This window comes from Cucurbita moschata, unplaced genomic scaffold, assembly GCF_002738365.1.
Source record: "Cucurbita moschata cultivar Rifu unplaced genomic scaffold, Cmos_1.0 Cmo_Scf00049, whole genome shotgun sequence".
NCBI lineage: Eukaryota > Viridiplantae > Streptophyta > Magnoliopsida > Cucurbitales > Cucurbitaceae > Cucurbita > Cucurbita moschata.
Window position 1 is genome coordinate 1,732,957 of NW_019268565.1, and position 8,812 is coordinate 1,741,768.

The following is an 8,812-nucleotide window of genomic DNA, read 5'->3' on the forward strand; positions in this document are numbered from 1 at the left end:
TTTTTTTTTTTTTTTTTTTTTTGCTCAAGGGGTGGGCTGAGGACAGAAAATTGGGAAAGGGATGAGAGGTTAGTGGAGAGAAGTGGGGAGGGTTTTTTTTTTTTTAATTTTATTTTAATGTAATCTTTTTTATATATATATATAATTATTTCTTTGTTTATTTATTTATGATTTTATTTTGAGCTATTACGTGAGGAGCGAGTGAGTGATGTCGTGGATTACGAAAAGACTTTATGCCATTTGTTTCCTCAATACAAGGGCTGCAAATCAACCTACATCATTGAATTGGAGAATTTTCTTTCTAATCAGGAAGGTAGCAGTAACAAACTTTCTTTTAAGGTCAGAAGATGTGTGGTATGTCAAAGATCAAAGGAGACAGAGTTTTCATTCAAAGCCTTAATCAAGCAATGGGAATCAATTCAGAAGTGAGGAGTCGTCAAAGAAGTCATTTAAAGCTTGTTACAAGTGTGGAAAACCTTGCCATTTTAAACGAGATTGTCGGGTGAAAGTGGTGTGTCATCGTTGCAGAAAGTCAGGCCATATCAAGCCAAATTGCTGAGTCAAAATGCAGGAGTCAGAAGCAAATACTTTACATGAAAGTAAAAATTCTTCAGATCCAATTTGGGAGCACTGCTTAACTATTGAGGTTCTTGACCAACCAACAAATGTGACTTCAGTTGTACATCAAGATGATGTCTCTGCAGATGCTCATGCCTTTATAGACTACAATCAAGAATGGATTGTCAATTCTGGTTGTTCTCATCATGCAATTGGAAACGAAACTCTTCTATCAGATGTTCGTCCACATTGTCAAAAGAAGGTCATTGTGACAGCTGATAATTCAATGCATCCTGTGACGAAAGAAGGATATTTGAATGATGGGAGTGTTCTACTCAAGGACGTTTATCATGTTCCTTGTTTGAAGAAAAACCTTGCTTCTGTATCACAAATAACATATTCAAGAAGGTATGTTCTTTTTGGTCCTAAAGATGTTCAAATACTTTCTAATGTGAAAATGTTGCTGCTGATATCCTGTTATGTGGAAAAAGAAAAGAATCTTTGTATGTTTTATCGGCTAGTGATGAATATATCAAGAAAGTTGGGCATAATGCAAGCTTAGCGCTTTGGCATGCTCATTTGGGTCATGTGAGTTTTCAGTTGTTGCAGAAAATATCCACAAAACAACTTCCGATGGTGTCCCTATTTTTAAAGACATTCAGCATGATGAGATTTGTCCAGGATGCCAATATGGCAAGTCTCATCGTTTTCCTTTCCCAAGCTCATAGAGTAGAGCTTCAACAGTATTGGAATTGATTCATTCTAATCTTTTGGGACCAACGCGAACAACAAGCTATACCGGCCTTCATTACATGATGGTGTTGGTGGATGATTTCACTCGTTTCAGTTGGGTATACTTCTTAGAACACAAAAGTCAAGCTTTTTCAAAGTTTATTCAGTTTAAGCATGTTGTATAAAAAAAAAAAAAATTGAACTGAAAATCAAGAGCTTGCACACTGATAATGGAGGAAATTTTCTTTCAAATGATTTTATGGGATACTGTAAGAAGTATGGGGATTCAGCGTCAATTGACTTGTCCACAAACTCTGCAACAAAATGGGGTGGCTGAGCGCAAGTTAGCTCATCTTACATTAGTTTGCTTGTCTTGGCTGCATGGGAGGAGTCTTCCAAGAGAGTTATGGGCATCAGCTTTTCAAACAGCTTGCCATGTTGTAAATCGGTTGCCTCCATGGCCAGGGACAGAATCATCACCATTTGAGCTTATTTATCATCGTAAACCCAATGTGAGTTATTTTCGTATATTTAGGTTTATTTGTTATGTTCATGTACTAAAACATAATCGAACTAAACTTGACCCCAAAGGATAAGAAATGCATTTTTGTTGGCTATGATACCCATAGAAAGGGTTGGAGGTGTATGGATTTGGAAACAAAGAAGGTTATTGTATCTCGTGATGTGGTGTTTGATGAAATTTCATGTGACAACAAAAGTACAACTACTGTTGCACTCTTTCCTGATGATTCTACATTAGGGAGAAAAGATTTTTCAATTGCGACAGACATTCAAGCTGTGGAGAATGCAGAAGCCACTGCAAATATTGAAGTTGCCACAAGCAAAAATCCTCAAAGATAGAAAAAGCTACCAAGTCATTTGTCTGATTTTGTAGTTGACATTAATCAATTTTATGTTATGTCTTGTTTTTATATGTGAGATACAAGTGAAAATGAGCCGAAGTTGTACAGTGAAGCTAAAGGGATTTCAAAATGGGAAAATGCAATGATGGAAGAAATTTCAGCACTTGAAAAAAATGACACCCGGGAGATTGTACCAAAGCCTCATGATGTCAATTTAATTACTTGTAAGTGGGTTTACAAGTTGAAGAAAAAAGCTTATGGTAGAATTGATAGACACAAAGCTCGTCTTGTTGCTCGTGGGTTCTCTCAGCAATATGGTCGAGACTATGATGAGACTTTTAGTCCGGTCGCAAGGATGGTAATATTACGGACAATCATCTCTTTAGCTGCTAGTAAAGACGGGAAATTATGGCAGCTTGATGTGAAAATGCTTTCCTTTACGGAGAGTTGGATCGTGATATTTTTATGGAGCAGCCGCAAAGATTTACCTCTAAGGAATATCCTTATTATGTGTGCTCCTCGGCCCCTCGTGCTTGGTTTGGACTCAAGCATTGTATGGTCTCAAGCAATCTCCTTGTGCTTGGTTTGGTAATCTTGCTCAATATCTTAATTTTTGTGGTTTTAAGTCTTCATGTGCTGATCCGAGCTTATTTGTTAAGAAAACAGCAACCGTATGCACCTTGCTCTTACTTTATGTTGATGACATAATTATTACTGGTGATGATATTGTTGAAATCAGTAGTCTCCAGGATGCCTTGTCTGTTCGTTTTGAAATGAAAGATTTGGTGAAGCGTATTGTTTTCTTGGTCTGGAAATTAAGAAATGTGATTGTTATTTTATCTCTAAAAAAAGATGTGCAACAAGTTTATTGTAGCAGTTTCTTACCGAGAATTCAAGAGATAAAATTACTCCTATGGAACATAATCTCAAATTAGCTAGAAATGGAGGGAAGTCATTATAAGATGGTACATTATTTTGTCAACTCGTTGGTAGTTTATTCTATTTAACTATCACAAGGCTAGACATTGTTTTTTCAGTAGGAGTTGTGCCTCAATTTATGGATCAGCCACATGAAACTCATTTAATTTCAGCAAAAAGATTCTTTGTTACATAAAGGGCACTCTAAATTATGGATTAATGTATGAGAAATCAAAGCCATTTTTCTTGAGTAGTTTTGTGGATGCTGATTGGGCTGGTGACGTAAACGATAGATGCTCCACAACAGGTTTTTGTTTTACAGCAGGCTCTGCTGCAATTTCATGGTGCAGTAAAAAGCAAAGCACCGTTGCCTTGTCAAGTTGTGAAGCCGAATATGTAGCTGCTACAATGGCTACTAAAAAATGTTTATGGCTTAGGAGGCTTATTCAAGAAATCGTGACTACACTCAATCAGCCAATTCAAATTAATTGTGATAATGAAAGTGCAATAAAACTTATTGGAAATCCGGTGCTTCATGCTCGTTTGAAACAAATTGAAACTCATTATCATTTTGTTCGAGAGAAAGTATTATCGTCAGATGTTGAATTGCAGAAGATACATACTAATGAGCAAGTTGCAGACATATTTACTAAGGTACTAGTAAAGTGAAGTTTGAAATGTTTCGTAAGTCTCTAGTAGATTGAGAAATAAGTTTGCACCAAGGGAGAAATTTAGTACAAATTATTGTTAGTTTGAATTAATCATGTTGTTAAGTTATTGATTTTTATTATGAGTCAATATCAATAATGTATTTGAGTTGAGTCTTTATAGGAATTATTTCGAAGTCTTTCAATTAATAAAACAGAGCCAACTACAACACATCATTATTTCAGTGGTCTTCTACACATCATTATTTCAGTGGTTTCTATTGTCTTATTTGTCTTATTTGTGTAATAATAATTTCAAATTTATTAACAGATAGAGATATTGGGGGAGGAGCAAAGAGATTGATAGGGAGAGGGATGAGTTATTTTTATTTATTTATTATTATTATTATTTGGACCGTTGTTACACACTCACACTCTCACCCATATATGAAAGGATAAGCTTTTAGAGAAAGAAGTTCATAATTAGTTTAGAATGAAGATCAAACCACATCGTAAAACAATAATTTTCTAAGTTAACTGATTTGTAAAGAGAAATTAAATATTACGTGATTTAATCTTACACAAACTATTCTGTAGAATGTTCTTATTCTTATGTCTTCATACCTATGATTTGGATCCAATGATCTATTACAATTATAGAGTGGATTGTATCAATGTTGTTGTGAGAATAAGATACTCAACTTTATTCATTTACAGTAAAGTTTTTAGGTTATTTTTTAAACATGATGCTCTTATATACTAATCACAGTGTTCAAATCACATATTGTTCAAGATTATACTAAAATTATATGATTTTTCATAAATGTACGATGTTAAATTGAAACTAAAATAATCAAAATTATTATTAAAGCTAAATCATAAAAAGCGAGTGTAACTACCCTAAATTTCCACATATTCAGAGTCACTACTAACGTCTCATACTCATCTATAATGCGGAAATGTAACTCTTAAAATGAACATCATTTATAACATAAACTTCGAAAACGCTTAAAAACAACTTCTTCTCTTAAAAACACAACAATGGTCTTATGTGTTTAAATATGAAATACTGAAGTTTAGAGAAAATAAAAATTAATACAAAATACTTTAAAACCATGAATTGCAAAGCAACCTATTCTAACCTAAAACTAGAAATTTAAATGTGTCTATGTAACACCCGAACCCCGACGAGAAACTTAAAACCTAAGTTTTCTCCTCTCAGTTAAACTTTTGAGATTTTATTGAGAATCTTAGAGGCTGAATTTAAGATGAGATAGAAGAGAGGAATGCTTAGAAATATCTCAAAAACTTAAGAAAAATATAAAAGAAAAATGGTGGAAAATTAGGAAAATGGACAAAGTCAACCGGAGAGTGGTAATTTGGCGTTCTCCATCTTCCTCGTTAAGAACAATGGAGGTTAATAATAGATAAATAAAATAATAATAATAATAATAAAAATGGAAAGGAAGGAAAGGAGAAGAAAAGAAAAAGAAAAAGAAAAAAGAAAAAAAAAAGAAAATAGAGAGAGAAAGAGAAAGGAAGAGTTAGGGTTTTTAAGAAGAGGAAGAAGGAGGGGAAAATGCCCAAACCCGAACTGAAGCACCCTCAATCTTAGGTCTCCTACTAGAGCTAATTAGAGTATCAAGAGGAGTGGTATGAGCGTTGGATCGTTTGTTTCCGACGAGAAACGGGCAAGAATGCGAGGTAAGTCTGCGACCTCTCTTGTTTCAAGATTTCACCATAGATCGGGAGTTTTAGATGATTTAGACCTTAATAGTCTAGTTGCAACATTTATATGAGGAGTCTTGCAAGTTTTTAGAGGAAACGCGGTCAAAAATCGCGTCAGAAAACAAAATCGAGAAACTGTCCTACTCCCGTAAGAAACTGAATTTTTCTCGGTTTTCGACTTCATTTATTAAGCATTGTGAGTATCAAAAAAATACAATAAATAATATATCTGGATAGGTGGACTTGAGATCTTGAATTCTCATGAAGGAATCGATTTAATTCGAGTTACGGTTTGGAAGATAGAAAAATCCAAAATAAATAGGTTGATATAGAATTTGACCGGAATCTGGAAATTGGATGAACTTAGGCTATCGGCGACGGACACGCGGCCGCCGGAATGGGAGGACACGCATCGAGCAACTGGTGGAGAGACGCGTCTGGCGCCTCCGCACACGTCTGACGGTTGACCCGAAAACCCAACCCGCGCTCGGTGAAGCAACCCGACAACCCGCGGTCCAACCCAAAAGCTACTGCCAGTCCCGGTACAACATGTATCACGCCCAGAAAATTCAAGGGGTAAGTCTACGTCCGCTAGGGCTCGAAATGTGCCTCTGCCCACGTGTTGCCCGCGTTGACCGCGCGTACGCCTTGCGCGTGGGTAAGTGTGCAAGCGTGTGGGAGTGTGTGGGAGTCCCCTGTAAGCGCGTGTAGTCGCGTGAGTGTCTTGTTTTCACCCGTTTTTCATCCCGATTCCAGTGCTAATCCTATTTTACTGTGAACTAGGTGTCTGAATAGATGATTTGTAATTTTGGACTCCGTTACGACTGTAATCAAGCTCGGGAAGGCACACGACATACTTGTAAGTAACCACACAGATTTAGGAAGTAATACTTGTAGGGTGTGCTTGGTTTTGCATGCATGCTAGAGCAAACTACCCCTGGGTGGCTAGATCTAATGATCCTCTGTACTTGGGGAATTAAAAATATATCTGTTGGACTTGCTGCCTTGATGAGATTTCGTACTCGATGTTGTATGCTTGTTGGTCTATCTTACTACTGCTTTTATCTGTTCATACTATGTTGTCGGACGGGAGAGTTTGTGTATCTGCGCTTTGGGTGTTGATGGATGTTACCGCCCCGCTGAGCTTGTACGATTGTATGCATTGTTAATCATACATAAACTCGTGTTGAATAATTGGTGTATCTGTGCTCCGGGTATTGATGGATGTTACCGCCCTGTTGAGCTTGTATGATTGTATGCATTGTTAATTATACATAAACTTCCGTTGAATAATTTATGTATCTGCACTCCAGGGGTCGATGGATCTTACCGCCCCGTTGAGCTTGTATGATTGAATGCATTGTTAATCATACATAAACTCCTGTTGAATGATTGTGTGAACTTAAGATATGATTGATAAGCTATAGTGTTGTGCTACGCCTATGGTGAACTCTTGTAGGGATTGAGTTGGGTTTAGTTAGGGGACCCTCCTGATGTTACAGTCTATGGTGTCGTTAGCGACGCTTAGAGGGAGAGACCCTTTAACCCTGGATTGTTATGGACTTGGAAGTCTTGATTGAGTGAATCTGGAAGTCAGGACCCCTAACTCAATAGTTTTAACTACCCTTGAGATATAGAGAACCACATTAGAACCCTGAGGTGTAGAGAGATGACCTCTTAGCCGACAGTATCTGGTTTAGCGTTCGAGTATGCCCCACTTCCCTTCCTACTCCAGTCTGGTACTGTTGAGCTAGGCGAGACGCCAGTTAGGGAGATGTTACCCTCCCCTTCCTACTCCGGTGTGGTACCGTTGAGCTAGGCGAGACGCCAGTTAGGGAGATGTTACTCTTCCCTTCCTACTTCGGTGTGGTACCGTTGAGCTGGGCGAGACGCCAATTAGGGAGGTGTTACTCTTTCCTTCCCACTCCGGTGTGGTAATGTTGAGCTTGGCGAGACGCCTGTTAGGGAAGTGTTACTCGGTGGCAGATCCACTACTTTGCATGGGGATCCGTCTTATGGTAAGATGTTGATCACGCGAGTGGGTCAAGGTCGCCTGCATAATGGGTCCGTCCTGTGGAAAGACGTTGACCATCCAGTGACTAGTTCTAGTTGGGTTGTACGAGGGGTACATGTAGTTATGAAGGAGCACCTCCTCCTCAAACGCTGAAATACCGCTTCAAAGGTTAAGTCCTTCCACCCCGATCTGTGTACTGAGAGTATTGAAACTCTAGGGTCTAGAGTATAGTTGGTGGTTCTCTCCTAACTTGGATGCGATTAAGAGCCTACAAGTAGGTTGCTTACTGAATATATTTTTATACTCACCCCGTTTTCCTTTTTTTTTTTTTTTTTCAGGTACCGGTCGAAGTGGGGAGGTGTTCGAGAGCTGCACTGTCACAGAGGGGTGTCGTTCTGGAGGGTCAGTCCCTTGTAGTCTTATAGAATCTTTTGTATTTCCTTTTCATTAATTTGAAAGAAAACTTTTCTCTATTTTATTATAATTAAATGGTATTTTTACCTTTTACTTTACTTTTATTTTCTTCTTGTTTGTTTTCAATTTGTCTTTTTAGTCATGATTTGATTAGTCATGATTTGATTTTTCGAATCTTCGAAATTTGGCATGACAGTCTACCCTATGCATGTACGACAGTCTCTGCTCGCGATACCGCCGTCGTCTTCCGTACAAGTGATTGGTCAATTTTACAAAATTTGATTTTTTTTTATTCTTGAAATTTTCAATAATTTTATGATTAAAATTCTAACTAAATATGTTTTTACTAATAAGTTTATTTCTTTCTAATAAACAGGAAATTTGACTGCCATTATAAAAAGTTTTTTAATAATAAACTTGAATTTAATTTTTAATTATACCAAAATGTTTTCTTTTAACTCAACAAAGAAAAGAATGATGCATTAACGATGCATTCAACTTCTAACTACACTAAGAAATTGCTATTTTTCGTAATACATTCTCTAATATGATTGAAATAAGATGTATATTCATTCATTTTGAACAATGAAACTGTGTATTTGATCGTGAGAATACCAAAATAAGGGTATCTCATCTTGAAAGTCTCAGATGGTCAGCTATTGTTCCCAGTTATGTATAAGATCGAAAGTACTTTGAGGAATGTTTAGCAAATAAATGCCATTACCTCTAGCATACCAAAGGTAAGATTGAAAATTGCAATGCTAAGCTAGACCCTCGCTTTTCTCTCTCCAAAACACTTCGAAGCTGGCGTGTTGGTTGGTTGGAGTTCTTAGGGTACACCAGAAGAGCGTAGTCGAAGTCGTAATCTCCTTGAATTGTCATTTATAAGTCTGACCACTTGTTACATTATGGTCACCCAAATCGTCATCTTTTGATTT